The 18,149-nt window shown below is 42.2% G+C and overlaps 1 protein-coding gene across 2 annotated transcripts in view; it reads left to right on the forward strand.

Annotated features, from left to right (window-relative positions):
* LOC119652733 (CCR4-NOT transcription complex subunit 6-like) overlaps positions 1 to 18,149 on the forward strand; it is a 476,871-nt gene that overhangs the window by 429,041 nt on the left and 29,681 nt on the right. The gene's annotated exons all lie outside the window — the stretch shown is intronic.

Below are 18,149 nucleotides of genomic sequence, written 5' to 3' on the forward strand. Positions count from 1 at the left end.
GCCAGTTTTAGGACCCTCCCAGCTCCGGGGATAAAAGGCGTTAGTGTGGCCACGGAGACGTTCTTTGGCCTGCCGTCGACGTCAAGCCTAAAGAAGTGCTTCCCCTTGTTCAATACTTCATAAAGGCCCTCATATTGTAGTTACAAGGAGTTCCGGGAAGCATCCACGTAAACCAAGACGTGTGCGTAGATGTCCAGGTCCTTTGGAGTGTTAACCTACATTGCAGAATGACGGAATCGCGGAGGTGATTTTAATTTGGCCACAGTGTCCCAGAGCAAACACAAAAGCCTAGTGGTAGGGTATGAAGCTCGGACAAACCTTCGCGAAGCAGCTCCAGACTGCAGCGCCTCCACAATACCCCTTCGGGACGTGATCAACAACCTTCGTAGTATCCGAGGAAGAGAATTTTTAACGGCGGCCAAATGCTCATCGATATTTTCGAGTTACTCAGTGTATCTGCCGTTCGATCAAGAAAATAGCTCTCCTACTGCCGGCTGATAGCTGGATCATAACAGTGGTCGATGTTAAACTTGAGGGGCACAACTGTGCAGCCCTGCGAGAAGTGTTGAACGCAACATGCAAGCGAACGTAAGTGACCATTAGATGGTGATGAGCTCCTTCCGAGGCGGATGTCAGCACTTTTCTTGCTACGCACATCCAGATGACAAGCCCCAAGTCTACTACTGATCGCAAAGTGGTCGATCTGATTTCTCGTGCGGTGTTGATCAGTTGAGAATCAACTGACATTATGGCAGGCTCTGTCTACGAACAATGTGCCACCAATAACGAGGCGATGAAAGTTGCGAAAATCCATAAGCCTCCCATCATTATCGTTACAGTCGCAAAGATTGTGCTCCCCCATCACATCTTTGAACAAGGTGTTGTCACCTTGTCATCCAGATCACTTTCCTAGGTCACAATGTCACTTTTAGGAAGCCTCCCCTAACCTGCATATAATTGCTCGTCGGAAGCACCCTTCTCCACTATATCGGAGGTCTCTATTGGTGCATAGCACTGTACAATTTGCTCCTTAACCTGGAGTCAAAACTTTTTCAGAAACCGGCATCTAGCTGAAAAAAGCGGGCCTTGCAATAGTCGTTAGAAACAACCTAACACCGAATTCGCAACTGCTACCAATCAGCTACCCAGAGTACAAAAGCGCATTGCCATTAGGGTGGCAAGAGGAAAAGAAGCACTCTCCAGAATCTCTCAATCTTATTTTGCTTATGTCCAATTGGAGAATGCGGCCATTCTGAGGACCCTCGCGTCTGTTGTCAAGGAGCGTGCACACATTCCAGAAACCAATCATTATTTAGGTCTTCGGCATGAGCTCAGTCCTTATCTGAGGCGTTGTTGACGTTCCAGTAGCAATAAAGTTTCAAAATTTGCAGGTTTCTAGTCCACAAATTTCCGTCCCTTTGAATTGTCTCTTACGACACGCACTTTGATTGTATTCTTAAGCCACAACTAACAGGGCAAAATCTTAGATTGCAGTGAATTTGCACAAGAGCGTCGACTTTCAACTTTTATAACTTTGTTAGTAATAATGCGATTTCCACCAAAGCTGGTAGTATTATGCCTTATATCATGGCCTATGTTCGTGAATTTTATGATTCTAGGATGAATTTGGGGGGAATTCCAATCAATTTTCACAAATATAGTAATTTAGTAATTTATTTTTATTAACTTTATTTGAGCAGATGTCGGTATGAAGGGTATTTATTTTCCATAGGGCAGTTTAGAGTCAGACCTACAGATTCAGCCGGTAGCATTCACAAAGGAAAGCAACTTTCCCATCATGTATTTAGAAATCTCTCTGAGATCCTCAAAGAATGGTTTACCTAATGCCCGGAGCCTGGCTCTAACTAGAGCTGGACAATCGCAAAGCAAGTGCCTGAGGGCTTTTCCCTTTTTTGCGTAGCTTTGACAATGAAAATTGTGGGGTAATTCGAATCTGCCCTAATAGGCCAATGCATCGTGCAGGCCGCGGTATTCTTGTATGCATTTGCACGCGCCTGGAACAAGAGCTCCCGCGATCCGGTTTTGTTATATGCGGACCTAATTCTACTTGACACACGTCGTGAGCCTTCACTATCTGAAGTCCAATGTCTGCTAAGTATGTACGAATGGATTCCACCCTTAATAGTCGCCAGCACGATACAAACTGTGCCCACCGAAGGACTGCCACCTAGCCAGTCCGGTCCTTCCCCTGTATGCTCTCATGTGCCAGTCATCGACACCCTTCAGTATCGCCAGTACCTTGGAATATGGGGAATCCTGAAAGACCATTCGAGATAACTCCCGCATCGACACTACAGACCATCTTTGATCCGTCGGTCAAATATACTGTGTCGTATGTATGTCGGGCATGTAGGACTACAATGGGGGGATCTGCCGGCAAGGACTATAGAGCCGCAGTAGCACCTGCATACATGGTTCTTTGAATCCTGTTAAGCTTCCTTCTATTGTACTTTTTTCTCAACGCCTACCACCACATAATAGAACCGTACGTCCTTACAAAGGTTCTCTTGTAGGCATAGACAACTATACAGGCTTTCTTAACTTTCAGTTCTGTACTCTGTACTTCTGTTGGTGGGAAATACCATCAGCTCCGTTTTGGTTGAATTTATTCCGAGTTTCCAGCTCGCAGCCCACAGGCATACCTTTTCCAACACTCCATGATGTCACATATAATGGAGGGAAACATTTTTGACATTCTCTCCATTATCTTAAGGTCGATTATGGAGAGAACACTTTTCTCTCTCGCCTTCTAAATTTCAGCACGTCATGGATGCCCGTGACATACTCTAGGGTCTTCAACATGAGGTGAGGCTGATCAGGAAGCTCTTCATGAACTCACTACCACGCCTGCCCGCTCTTGATGCAATAAATACGCGCGCGCGTCTCCAAGAGTGTGATGCTTTAGGGTCTTCAACATAGGTGAGGCTGATTGGTCGGAAGTTTTTCACGAACTCATGGCCACGGCTGCCCGCTTTCAGTGCAATAACTACACGCGCGCGTAGTTCTTGCACTGGTGTTTCAGTACCATGATGGATGTTATGCCAACTATGCCCGGAGATTTATATCCCATCGCCGGCTAGTAGGGTGATATTAAGGCCATCCTCCTAACCATCACAATTTCCCAGCTGGAATGAAAGTGAAGATTAATGTTAAAATCAAAGAATGACTCATCCTTTTTGTTGATTTCCAAGTTGCCCCAAAAACGCATGCCTTGCATTGGCGTCGCACCAGGTTGGCCTCCTTTGCTGCGTTTGTGGATGTCAAATGTTTTAGTTCCTCTGGAACTGATCGGTCGTGAGCCATGTAAGCCGGGAAAATATATACGTTCTCCGCTCCAGTTTGAACGCGACTAGGTGGCTGAAACTCAGGTCCAGACTCAAAAAACTGTGCAGGTTCTTCCTGGCGAAGATATATGCTCTATGTATGTCCCGATCAGTGTCTCTATAGTCAACAATCCGAGGCTCCTGTATTAGTGCGACGTCGATGTCTTCATCTAGGACGAAAAACCAGCAGATTGGCTGAGGTGCACTTAGAGTGCTGGAGATTTTTCTGCGCTACCCTCAGCATGATCTGCTTGCGTAGGGGCTTCGCCATTTCCCGTCGGACTATCGATTACCATCTCCTCCAACAGCTGCAGGCACAGGGAACATTTACAGAGAGCAGAGGTTGGCTGTTCGCCTGGGGTTCCTCCTCCTTGATAACCACCTTGTCGTCCATGGGAATCCTGGGGTTTTAAAGGGCAGGGATTGGATGAACTTGTCCTTATCCATGCAGATCTTGGGCATCCAGATGTGAGGGACCGGTCTCCTGGGGATCTCATCGTATGGAATGACTTTGAGCTTTACGCCCTCCCAGGAGTCACTGATCTTATCGACGCACGAATCAAGAAAGTCCCTGGTGAATTGATTCTCGCATGCTTCTCCAACCAAAATGATTTTTTTCTCCTCCTTTTCAAATAGCCTTGGTCGAATTCTAAATGAAGCTAAAATAGGATCTTTCTCTTCAAATAATGAATTAACAAAAATCATAATTGATGGAAGCATGTGTAACTATTTTAACGACTCGCGAAATTCAACTGATGCTGAGCTGTTTTAACGAATTACGCCTTCTTAACTGTATAGAAGAACTGAGTAAGATAGAATTCCTGCTGCGATAATTGCTCAACCACCTACTGCCATCCGTAATGTGAATATTTATTTAGATTTTCTTAATTGATTACCGAATGATTGACGAACGACAAGCTATCAGAAGCGTTTTTTCGAGGTAGACAATAGTCCGAAATCAATCAAAAATGTTATAACACTGCAGAGATGGTTTTTTACACAACACCCTCCATCGGATTATTATCATTGCGTCGTTAATTCTTCTTTAGCTCCAAAGGAAGGAGGCATGAAATCTTCAATCTTCTTCAATAGCACTTAACTCGTATGTGGGTGATAATTGGTAAACAGAACAGTTTGACTAGATGAAACGTTCGAGCAATTTTAAAACGGCAAATATTGATTCTTGGATGAGATGAGCAAAAAGCATCGCGACATCTTTAGATGCTTCAATCTTACTCTAACAATTGTCGGTAGACGTGTGAATGTACTTTCTGCTTGAATGGCACCAAAAGAACAGTGAATAGGTCCCTCAAAAGGAATACAATGTGCATATTTTGATGGTAATTCGTCAATGAAACATATCCGATACGTGTTGACTTGGTAAATTTTCGTTGTTTTTATATCTTTATTAGCACAACTGAAATTCTAGATAGAAATGATGCGCAAATTGACACCTTCAAGAGATGGAAAAAATGAATCATAAGAAGTGTTGATTTCTGAGAAATGTTTGTTGAATGTCGAATGATCAACCTACGCCGACAATTAAACAATCTTAAGATGTGTGAACGGAAATCTGAATGGTATCCATCCAATTCATGCTAACAATCAGATTTCCAGGTAGAAAAATGTTTCATTTTGTTAGCAGTTTCAAATAGCATAACGGAAACGATATAATTTTTTTTAGTAATTTAATTAAGTTGCTATGACATGCGATTAGGGTAGCGAGAAGAATCTTCAGGGACAAACACATTAAAATATTCCGTTTTTACCTTGGACACGTTTAGAGAAGAATTAGATACTTTGTTGAGGGAGGAAATATTAAGATAGAAAATGGGCTTCTAATTCACATCCTTGAGAGTGAGTGATTAGTAAAATTTTAATATTCTGCTAATTCAGAAATAAAAAAAACTTACATATTAAAATAAATTTTAACAAAATACGATGTCTGTTCTGGTCGCCATTTAGCCTTTAGTGGGGAATAGTGCGTCAAACATACCTATCGCTCGCGGTTGCTTGAAATGCGCTCAGCTCCCCCACGATTTTTTGAGACGCCCGCACTCTTGCTCCACTGTTTTGCGCCAAGTGCCCCTGGATTCCACTCCATGGCGTAGCCAGCAACTGAATTGTCACCTATCTTTAATGTGTGACCTATCTACTGTCATTTCCGCCTTCCGACCACAATGCGTACGAGTGGCAGGCCTGTGCGCCGACCAAGTTCTTCGTTTGTGATAGTATCAGGCACGATGCAAACAGGTTCTCACGAAGGCTTGAAGCTTTTGCGTAACAATGGTGGTTATTCTCCATATGATTCTCCCATATAGCCGTATCCTCCAAGTATGATTTTGATATCATACTTTGAACAAGCGCGTCAACGTTTATGAGGCTTATATTGAGTTGGGGAAAAAGAAATGTTGTATTTTGTCAATAGATGGTGACACTTAAACATATCTTGTGTTGTATTTATCGTCATACTATACGGCGATTTGAAGAGGACAATCTGTGCTAGAAGTGTCTCTTCGAAAGTGTTGTGATCGCAGGTTTCAGTCTCAAGTTATAGCGCGTCAAAGATGGAGTCCACCAGGCAAGAAATTCGTCAAATTTTACGTTTTTACTATCTGAGAGGTAAAAATGCAACGAAGGCGGCCGAAAAAATTTGTGAAGTTTATGGACCCGATACTGTAACGATTCGGACAGCTCAGTGTTGGTTCGATCGATTTCGTTCTAGTGTAGTGGATGTCGAAGATACACCCCGTATTGGTAGGCCAATCGTCGTAGAAACCGATAAAATCGTCGAAATCATCCAAGTAGACCGGCATGTGAGCATTTGCTCGATTGGCCAGGAACTGCGTATAGACCATAAAACCGTTTGGAACCATTTGCAGAAGATTGGATTCCAAAAAAAGCTGGATGTTTGGGTGCCCCACGAGTTGACGGAAAAAAGTCTCTTTGACCGAATCAACGCCTGCAATGCACTGCTGCTGGTGATGAAAAGTGGATCACCTCAAGCGGAAAAGATCGTGGTCGAAGCGCGGCGAGTCGGCCCAAACCATCGCCAAACCCGGATTAATGGCCAAGAAGGTTTTGGTGTGTGTTTGGTGGGATTAAAAGGGAATCATCCACTATGAGCTGCTCAACTATGACCAGACCCTCAATTCGGTCCTCTACTGTGAGCAACTTGACCGTCTGAAGCAGGCAATTGACCAGAAGCGAAAAGAATTGATCAATAGGAATGGTGTCGTATTCCACCAGGACAATCCTCGGCCTCATACATCTTTGATAACCCTCCAGAAGCTACGGGAGCTCGGATGGGATGTCCTATCGCACACACCGTATAGTCTGGACCTGGCACCAAGTGATTACCATCTCTTCCGGTCCACGCGAAACGCTCTTGGTGCTACTAAGTTGGCCTCAAAAGAGGCTTGTGAAAACTGACTTGTCTGAGGGGGGCTTTTATAAGCGGAGATAATGAAGTTTCCTTCTAAATGGCAATAAGTTTGCGAACAAAATGGCGCATATTTGACTTAAATTGGATAATTCTAAGTATGTTAAATAAAGCGTCCAATTTTGATCACAAATACGACATTTCTTTTTCCCCAACCCAATATTTCTATAGCCTGCATAGCATTTCGCTTATATTTTAAAAGCGGATAACAGCGGGTTTCATTTTTTGGCTGACTAAGAAATCTACTTCGAGCACATGGTTTATTGGGTGGCCGCTATAATATATGGTGTAATGGCTCTTCTCCAGGAAACCAGTCCCCGTCCAGTGCATCTCTTGCAACGCTGTTACATCAGCCTTATATTAGGACAGGGTATCGGATAGCTGCTGAACAGCATTCGGTCTGTACAGGGAGAGCACGTTCCATGAGAACAGTTGTAAATCGTTATTCCTTTGTCGTTGTCAGGTTCATCGTTTTAAACTCCATCATCAAAGAACTCTCAGCAATCACCACGTGAAGGTGGAGATAGGGTTTGGTAGTAGAGTTGGTGTCGGTTCAGTAGGTGTTTCCCAGGTTTTATGCTCCATCGTATGTACCAATCCATATTTCGCCCTGGAACCTTGAAAACTCCTTAAGCAGATGTAAGGGCTAACAGAGAGGTGATCACTTCAAAATACAAACAAACAGAGTAAAATACCAGTTAATAATTGCCCTCAGAAGGAGAAGAATGCAAGAACCTTAACCTATGCTTAAAACTCCTGAAAGAAGAATGACTAAGCTGTTGTGCGTTATAAGTTGGGTTCGACAAAGTTTTGAAATCGAGGAATGGAAATAGATTCGGAGCTCCGCGAAGGACACGTTGCAAATGCCTGCGCTGCGTGTATTATAGGACGCAGGATGACAGGTGATGTTGTTAGATGCGGGACAGTCTGCCAAACTCGTTATGGGAAGAGGAGAAAAAAGTTTTTGTTTTAAAGAAGAGGAAAATGGTGAATTCATCTTGCGTCTTTTTAAGAGCAAGACAATCAGAATTACGGGAAACTGACCAGATTACACATTACTCGCGAATACTTCTCACAAGGGAGTTAAAAAAATTTAAGGAAGTTTGAATGGATTCAAAATCCGAGGAGAAGTGAAGTGCAGCCCGATTGGTGACTTTGAAGCAGTGGGTGTCGAAGCGAAACTTATTGTCGGAAGTGACTACGAGGCCTTGAGTGTGCCCTGAGGATTTGAGTATGATTTCAATGATACTTTCTGACGTTTAGCGCTAAACCATTGGCAGAGCACCAGCGAACCAGAGTTTCTAGGTTCGATTGAAGGGAGACGTAGTCCGTGGGCGATGATATACCGAAAAACAACTTAAGGTTGTCGACATAAAGCAAACAGGGTGAAGTAAGGAAGGAGAAGATGATTGATAGAAAATAAAAAGAATAAAGGACCTAGAATAGAGCCCATATGAGAACGAGCTGTACAGCCATCAAAAGCAACGAGGCAGGATCAGTTAGAAAGATAAGAAGCAAGTCACGAAACAAATGATATGGCAATACCGAGAGGTGAATTTACACAGAAGTATCTTGTGATTTACCGTTTCGAAGCCTTTAGCAAAGTCATTGTATATAATATGCACTTCCTGTCGTGAATTTGGATATTTGACTACGAAGTTGTTGAGGTCGAACAGGTTGAAGGGAGTGGACCTACGCTTAACAAAGCTGTGTTGCTCTTTGACTGTAAGGTGGTCACAGTGGGCGGACAACCAGTAGCCCATCTACCAGATTTCGAAGCAGGAGGATAGGAGGGGGTAATTTTCAGCAAGAGTGCGGTCACTATTTTTGTGAATGGGGATGACAAGAGCCCCTTTCTACAATGGTTTCCTTCGAGGGTTTTTTGAAAATAATGGAGAGGGGAAGAAAAATGGAGGGACAAGTCTCAAGCAGAGAAAGGTTAGGAAGACCGTCATGGCCACGATGTCAACTTTGCCAACGAAGCACTCGTCAAGATAAGGGGTAAGAAAGAGAATAGTAGGAGAGGGCAGGCAGAGAAGAAGACGGAGGAGATGCTGAGGAAAAGTACCGGCAAAGTAAATCAGAAGATTTGAGGGGGGGGGGGGGGGAGGGGGAGTTAGCGGAGGAGCCAGAGAATTTGATAAAAGGAGGAAACTGGGGAAGTTACGAATGTCCGACTAGACTGATTTGAGGTTTCCGCGCTCCAGTGAGTCATCTACACTGGCCAAATAATCCTTTCTCAACTTAAGTATTAATGATTTGACCGACGAACGCAGTCTTGCAAAAAAAATGAAGTCAGCAAAAGTTCCAGAAGGCAGAAACTTCTTCCTAGTAGTAAGTTTTTGACGAAATTTTTTGAGGACTTCAGTGCCGAACCAAACAGCGTAAGGGCACGGAGACTTAGGAGAGGAGAGGACGTAACAGGCTAGAAGATCGGATAAAATGGTATAAAAGATATTGAATGCTTCGCCACACATTAATTGAGAGAGGAGAACCCAGTTGATTATCGCCAGGTCGCAGACCTTCAAAGTTTGCCTTGTGAAAATTAAACTTGGAAGGCTTGCGCATGACATAGGAGTGTAGTCGGGTGATCTTAGCAACAAGTTCGAGAGCAGGATGATGGGCGTCAGGAGCAACGTAAGAAGTGGACGAGAGGATTGGAAAAAATAACACACAGGTAGGTTGGTAATGACAAGCTCAAGGGTGTGGTTTAAGGGATTTCTGGCAAGGCTGAGAGGAGGTATTGGTGAGAGAAGGAAGGGCGGGGCTAGTAGACCAGTAGAGCATAACGAAGTTAGAGCTGCCATAGAGGATGAAAGGAAGAGAGGAGCACAATATGATTAAGACTTCAGATAATCTGTGGAAGAAGTCTTCGTACAAAAAAGGCAGGCTGCGTCAGGGAAAATATACACAATATATTATAAAGGGGAATACGTTTGCCGGAATGACTCGTACGGTGACGCAATCGAAGGTGAAGAGGAGAAGGACAAGGTCAAGATTTCAGCAAGGAAACTATGCGGATTCCCTATACCTATCCCTATAAGGAGCGACCAAAAACTGAGAACCGTGCCAGAACGTCAGAGTAAAATCCGGTAATAACAATCGAGAAAAATCATTTAAACTGTGTGATAGCCCCAAGGAAACCGCCTACAGAAGAAACTATTTCAAACAGTTATGAGAGGATGTCGATCTAAACACTTGGAGGATGGCTGATATGGCAGTAATGAAAAACCTGCGAGAACAAAGATGGCCAGTGCCTGAGAATTGTAGCATAAAAAATGAATTCAGAATGAAGCACCAAAAAATATAATCGAAGGAGTAGTCTTAATTAAACCACGGTAGGGAGAAAATTTTGAGATCTTTACGTTTCGAAAATGAGGTGCGGTCCTTCAACTCTGTGAAAAAGTAAAATATTCATGTAGGCTGGTCTTACTGCAAAGAATTGGGTATTACTAGCGTAGATGCAGTGTGGCATAAGGGAAATGAAATCGTGGAAAAAGGATTTCAAATCCACACCAGTCAGTCGAAGTGGCCAGTCTTCTTCTCTCCTGATTGGGTCGAGGCTACTCATAAACACAAGTGGTAGAAACTAAATGCAGTTAGACAAACCAAACTTTTCAAGGAAGAACTAAACAACTGCAAAGTTTCTTCCGACGAAAAGCAGGAAATTATGCAAAAGTATATTAGGTGTTTTCACTGGCCATACCTCTCTAGCTTTGCTCGACAGCAATTCAGATTTCGTTGCATAAACTTCATTTGCACTTATTTGTAAACGGCTTTCTGAACACTGGGTAGTTAATTCCTCCTGCAATATGGACCTATCGCTACTTTTGTTTTCCGTACAAAATACGCATTTGGGTTTTCCTTTGCAGTCCTTGGCATAATGACCTTAATCACAGATTGTCTTGTAAGCTAGTACAAGCCTTCGCCACGTGGCCAAACTGCCAGCACTTGGAGCATTTATGTACTAGACTCTGTTCACGTAGTCGACAAACTACCGAACAAACACATATTTTGTCTACTGCAATCGCCTTTTTTGCTGCTTCGACAGGAAGACTTATTGACGCTATCTGTGTGTCATCGTACGTCCTCCTAAGTTGTAAGACGTTAGCCACACACTGATTGCAGTCCTAATTGGGACTGGAAAGCTGCGAAGATCTCTGATTTTGCGGTGACTTCATCCAGATCCTTGCATTTCATCACCATCTAATCCTTGTTCATTTTAATCGTCGCAGTATCACTTGACGTTTCGATTTTCTTCCTTAGGTCTACACCTCCATCTTCATCCCCTTTAAACAATATCAACAGGTCACCTTTCAGTGTTCGTCTTCGTGGCATTTCCACACAGACCAATTACGTCAGCTCACTAGCTTTCGTTATAGTGAGTGCGTCCAGCCTGGCTCTCTTTTGAAACCGCTTCTTACTTCCTCCCTTCTCCCAAATAAACTTTTCGGTGCAATTAGTGGCTTTTTCCGAGTGGCCAGATGAGTTTCCGTAACTTCCTAGGTTGTGCTATTACCAGTCTCTCCTTTTTCCGTATAGCCGTTTCGTTGGGGTGATTGCGCATTTTCATGAAGATCTCATAGTCGTTTATTGTTCATTTTCGGGGTGTCCTTATCGCTTTGAAAGGCTTCTTTACCAGAGAGCGTCTTAGGGAGATAAGTCTTTTGCATCGATATCTGTCTGTCTATCTGTAATACCCGATTCACTCGGAAACGTTTGAATCTATTGTCTCCAAATTTGGTGAGAACATGTGTGAATCCCTTTACGTGCATGAAGAGGGTCTGTTGAGTTTGGGGGAGTTTCCCATGCATGGGACAGAGAGCTGTACAATTTTTTTACAGAGTATAGCTGTGTGGGGTATCAAACGAAAGGGCTCAGTTAACACTTTCCCAAACTGGTCTTATTTTTAAGGTTTTGTGTAAACACAAAACCTTATTAAAATCGGTTTACTGTCTGTCTGTCTGTCTTTTTTTTTTTTCATCGTTAGAAGGTGGAAAGGTTCAAAACCTACTGCTGGCTCCTGCCATACAGTTATGTTAGATTTCTACTCACTAAAACCACCTCCTTCTTCTTCCACTCTCCCCACGGCACTGCTATAAGCATTGCATCGTGGGGCTGGGTCAGTTCTTAACTGCGGCGCATTATTGTTCGCTCCCTTTCTTGCTTTCTTCGCAGTTCTTCATGCCTTAGCTGTTGATGAATCATTTTCAGCTCAATTACCACTTGATTCCTAGCCTCCGTTGATTCCAAGATGAACTCCGCTATATTTCCAGGTGTCAAGCGCCTGTCTGCGATCGCCTCCAGCCTAGTTCGGTGTGCTGTAAACCTTGCGCACTCAAACACAACATGCTCCGCATTCTCAGCCACGTTACCACATCTTGGGCACCATGGTGACTCGATAAAGATAGGCCCGATAACCTCCATGTCCACTTAAAAACTGTGTTAACTCGTAGCTTAGTTCCCCGTGATTCCTTTCCATCCATCTTCGAATGTGTGGAATGATACGGTAGGTCCAACGGCCAGTTTGTGCCTCGTTCCATCTCTTTTGCCAGTTTGCGATGGATTCCCGGCGTGCTAGTTGCCGCCGAAGTACAATAGACTCCCCGATTGCGTACATTTTGTCGTAGAGACGCCGACCTTCATCCGCCAGATGTCTATGGGGATTGTCCCTGCCAGTACATATGCTGCTTCTCCTGATGTCGTTCGATAAGCACTGCATACCCGGAGTGCACTTAGTCGATACGCCATTCCTAGTTTTCCGCAGTTTGATTTGTTTTCCAGAACGGTTGCCCAAACTGGAGCTGCGTAGAGTAGCACGGAACTAACTACCCTTGAAATAAGACGACGTCGACTTTGTCTTGGTCCACCAATGTTCGGTAGTATCCTCGAGATCGTTACAGCGATGGAAGATGCTTTAGTTGCAGAGCACTCAATGTGTTTTTTGAAATTGAGTCTTTTGTCAATCATTACTCCCAAATATTTAAGCGACTCTTGGGAGTAAATTGTTTTTTCACCAACTTTAATTTTCACGGTCGTGTCTTTCCTTCTTTTGCTGATTAGCACTAGTTCCGTTTTATGTTCAGCAAGTGATAGACCGGACTTTTTTAACCAGGAATTGATCTCCCATATCGCTTCATTTGCATAGATTTCGATCTCGTCTAAGCGTTTCGCCACTATTGTTACCCCGATATCGTCCGCAAAGCCAATAGTTGTCACGCCGTTAGGAAGGCGTAGCGTCAGCACTCCATTGTACATAATTAACCACAGCAAGGGACCTAAGACAGACCCCTGTGTTACGCCGCACGGCATTGGGAATAATTTCTCTTCATCGTCCGAGTCGCAATATAATCTTCTTCCAAGAAGAAATGCAACAACGATGCGTACAATGTACTTTGGAGCCTGTAGTTTGGTTAGAGCCTCTACGATTTTCGTCCACTTTGCAGTGTTGAATGCATTTTTTACATCGAGTGTCACCACTGCGCAGCATATAAAGGGGGGTGTAAAATTTTTTTTCATCAAATATAGTCATGTGAGGTATCAAATTAAAGGTTTCGATTAGTACTTTTCAAAGCCGATCTTAGTTTTGACATTCGTTGGAAGGGTGGGGAGCGCGGAGGGTTGAAAGTGATCACTTCTTTAAGGGGGCCATTCTCAGAAACTACCAAACCGAAAAATCTGAAAAAAATCAGGAGGCTGCCACTATATGGTGCCTGGGATCCGAAATACCTTCCATGCCGATATCTGTTTAAATAAAGTTAATAATAGTATATTACTACAATTTTTTGTAATTGGTCAGAAACCCCCTTAAGCTCATCCTAGTACCATGAAATGCAGTGATATAGGCTATAATATAGAGCATGATCTTACCAAGTTTGGTGGAAATCGCACTATTACTAACAAAGTTATAATACCTCAAATTTGTTGCTTCTTTGAAAATTGAAGACTATGAATGTCAATATCACCCGAAAGTGGATACTCTCACATAATATATGGATATATTACGTGCTACGTACTAAGAAATACACAAAACCTTTCGTACTTGAAGCGTCCAGCTTCCGGTTTCCCGACTTGTTTATATTGGATGAAACATAGGAAAGTGAGGGCAACTAGTTTCGTACTAATTGAGGCTTTTCATTTACACCTCCCCATGTATGGGGAACCCCCTCAAAATCAACATAAAATAGCGCTATTTGTGAAGGGTTTTACAGACCACAACTTCTCACTAAATTTCGTGACAATTGGTTCAGCCATTTCCGAATAAATTGGGTAACAGACAGACAGATAGGCAACCTTAAAAAGTCAGAGGCTTACATATGATATTTACTTCGTGTATGTGTATCAATTTTAATGAAGGAATAATTCCAATGATTTTTAGCGGGCACAATAACAATTACTTATGATAATTCGTCAAACTTGATAATTCATATTATTTTTAGCAATTTTTTTACCCCTGTTCCACACATCTCTCATATTTCTGCATTGCAAATTAATAAAATCCGCCGGTTGCCGGTCTATGATACCAACCAAGTCACATTCCTTGCACTGCAGTTAATCCCAAATTAGTTTGTTCACACTCAGACTTCGGTTTCGTCTCTTAGATGTATCTTCTATAAAACATAATAGCTTCATTTTTCCTATGTTTTATTCTAACAATAAAATTCGCCTTCTCAGAAAACATCTTATAATACTGACCGATGTCTTCACAGAGTTCATTAATATTTTGCCTATGGAAAAAATGGTTGTCTTGGATTTATTCAAAAGGTGAAGAAGGTGTCGGCTGACAAGATTACACAGAAAAAAGATATTAAATGAATAAAGATGATAGCGTGAATAATGGAAAAAAATGTTTATTCAACGAGTGATGAAAGTGAATGAAAACGATGTGATGGAGACCCGATATTCCATGTAGGGAAAGCATATACGAATATACATCGTAGTTTGCAAAAAAAAATGTATATGGAAAAATTCATCTTAGATTAGTTCGGAATTTAAAAGAATATGCTATCCATTGAGGATATTTTTAGAAATCTATTACGTAACCATATCAATGAATGGTCCAGTAAGCCAGGAGTTGAAATGTTCATTCATTCGTTTATTCTGTGCACAAGCTGCAAACATCAACCCTAATAAGGTGCTCCATGATCCGTTGAGTCAATATTTTACTCAGGTAAAAAAAAATGTAGAGGTAATGCGGGAGAGCATAAAATTGCTAAGATCAGGGAAAAAGATAAAGCAAATACTGGTTGGATAACCCAACTGTACTAAAACCTTCAGCATTCAGTATGTCCCGGAAAAAAGCTCGGGCAACCAATAGAATCGACGCAGTAGGGCGAGCCCCAATTCTGCCGAGACATGAAAATTTCAACATCGGGGGGGCTGAAACACTGGATCCAGATAAGTTGATATCACTACTGAACAAGACAGACAAGGTTCAAGAATAAGGAGGTCGTTTTGTATGCTCTGAGTCTAATCTGTCATTTTGTTCAGTGGCAACCTAAAGTGGAAGTTGAATGATTTTGTGTAGTTTTTGTGCTATTGCTGTCACAATGAACAGCTAGATGGTCAGTAGAGCCTGTTGGATGTTAATTAAAATGCTAAGCTAAATTGAATTCAAATTCACTCTATATGGGTGGTTACCAGCAGCTGACTAATGGGGAAAAATCGAATCTTTCCAAAATTACTTTTTTAATTTACAAAGAAATTATAGAAACTCTTTGCCATTGGAATTGACATCAATTTCTTTGTTCTAAGTTAAGAGAAATTTTCAAAGTTTTCATTTCCGGGTTCCGAGGGTGGAGGAAAATGAAATTATTCTCCAAGTAGATATATTCAACTCAGCAGAAAAAGTTGAAGAACAGAATTTCATGGTGGAGACCGAACTAAAAAGTCATCACTCAACGGCCGAACGCGAGTGTGGCCATTTACCCTAGAAGCATCCACGGAGTCTGTGGCTGTGAAATTTGCTGCCAAATCCAGAGTCGCAAAGGGGTATATTTGGTGAAGGTTTCCGTTGAAAGAACACAGTGCCTAAGTTTCATCTTGGAAAAGGAAGTGTTTCGCCGAGCTGGAGTCTTCCTGTCCCGAAAACTCGATGCTTCACGTATTTAAGAGTATGCCTTGCTGCGATTCACGGGCAAGATGGAACAAGGACGCGAGGGTGGAACTATAAGTGTAGCCAACTGAAAGGGCGAGATGACGACCATTGTTCCATTAAGATATGATTGAAAAATTTTGTTAATTAGTTCCTTTATTAAAGCAAGAAAGTGTCAGACAACTGACTCCGCATGTTGCACTTTCACGAATAGGTGGAGACAAAATCACGATGAAATTCACGACAATGTAAGCTTCTCCGTATGAGATCAGAAAGTTGACCGGGGACGAAATATTATGGACAGCCAGACATTGTTCAAAGCTACTTATTTTTGTGTCTAAGCGACTTCTCACCACCAATGAAACGCTTCTCCCTAACAAATGAATAAAATACGTCTCTAAACCATAGTATCGAATAAAATGGGAGTATCTATCCATTCATGCTTGAGCCCGAAACTGGAAAAGAATGAAATTGGGAGGGCACCTTGCTAGAATTCTTCATTTTCAGCTTAATACTCGCTTCCTTTGTTTATTTACACTGACACAGAAGAAGAAATTTTCTGTGTTCACTCTTCTCCAAGTTGTTTAGATTCAGAAAACTAACCCCAAGTGAAGTACGTAGAATCTTGCTACATACCCCCATTTCATATCTAGTCTAAGCAATGAACCTCCTTTCCCCTACAAGGCAAAAATATAAAAAAAAAACTTGCTAATGTCATATGTAGTGTTTTTTACTAGTTCTCGAGAATTCGAGTCGGAATTTTTTCCGCTACTTTTTCGCTATTTACCCCAAATTAATGAATTTGCAGATTCATTCTGATGCAACCCTGAAGGCAGCAAATTTTTAATACACGAGAAATTTTCTAGGTAAATCGACCCATTCTCCCCAGGCTGAGTAGAGATGCGGGAAATATCACCTTGTTGGGTGATGTGATATCACATCTCATCCGGAGAAAAGTAATAGTAAACAAAGTATTATCACGAACATCATCTTTCATTATCCTAATCGTGTATGTGATGTTATATCACCAACATCACATATTAAAACCTGTACATGATACTACCAAATATTAGTTATCACTAGGGTGATATTTGCCCTGCATTTATCATTTTCGTAGTAGAAAATGTATGGCAGCACCAGCTAGATATAAATATTGAATGAACCTTTCATGTAAGGGAAAGAAAAAAGCCACAGTTTCCAATATACCATAGCATACAACGCGTGCAAAGAACGGGGAATAATGATTGTTGAAAGCGAGCATTATTTATCACTGTTATAAATTCTATTTTACGATGGTTATATGACAAGTACCTGATCTAAATAAGAAAAAAAAATCTTTATCTAAAACGTATTCTATTATTCAATGTTATCCGCTTTCAACTGGAGACACTTACATCTATGTTTTTCTGTTTTTTGTATCCCCTCCAAAAAAACCTTCACTCCACCATAAATTAGATATTTTTAGCCAATAAAACGGAAAAATATCTTCCAAAGCAATCTTTCATTTTAAGACTTCGACTAACAAACAACTTCCTAATTCAAACCATGAACACTACTGGCCCTGCAGACACACCTTCTCGAGGGTGCACCCTTTATCCCAGAAGGGTGCTGTAGCACGGAAAGACTGCACAATTTCTTAATCAGAGAATATGCTGGGTACTTTTCAACAGCAGTTGTTCATCTCCACTCCATCTGGTCCCCAAGCACAATGGCGAATGGCGACATTGTGTAGATTGTAGACGCTGGAATGCTCAGAAGATCGTCTACTTGGACGACGTTCTAGTCGCATCTTTCACCGACTTCGAGCATTTGACACATCTTATTTTCAACGCTTCCTTCACAATGGCATCTTCTTAAGGATGAAAAGTATAGATCTCTCCAGCAGCACATGAAATTTCTAGGTCATTTCATCACCCTTCACGGCATACAACACGACCCAGCCAAGGTGCTAGTGATCGTGAGCTTTCCGCTGCCAAAGACGGCCAAAGGGGCCTTATAAGATTCTTGGGTATGGTGAACTTCCCATGTCCTTTCCTGTCCAAAGCCGCTCACCAACAAACCTTACTTAACGCCTTCGTGTCTGGTCCTAAGTTCAAAGAATCGCGGGAGGTTGTTTTGTCTCCAGAAGCCGTCCAATAGTTTGCAACAACCAAGCGATAGCTGGTAGACGCTATACTTTTGGCATTCCCTCAGCAGGATGTACCCCTAGCCGTATTCGTCGATGCCTCAGACATCACAGTAGGCGCTGCTCTTCACCAAATGGTAACCC

Source organism: Hermetia illucens, chromosome 3 (assembly GCF_905115235.1).
Source record: "Hermetia illucens chromosome 3, iHerIll2.2.curated.20191125, whole genome shotgun sequence".
In the NCBI taxonomy this organism is placed as follows: Eukaryota; Metazoa; Arthropoda; class Insecta; order Diptera; family Stratiomyidae; genus Hermetia; species Hermetia illucens.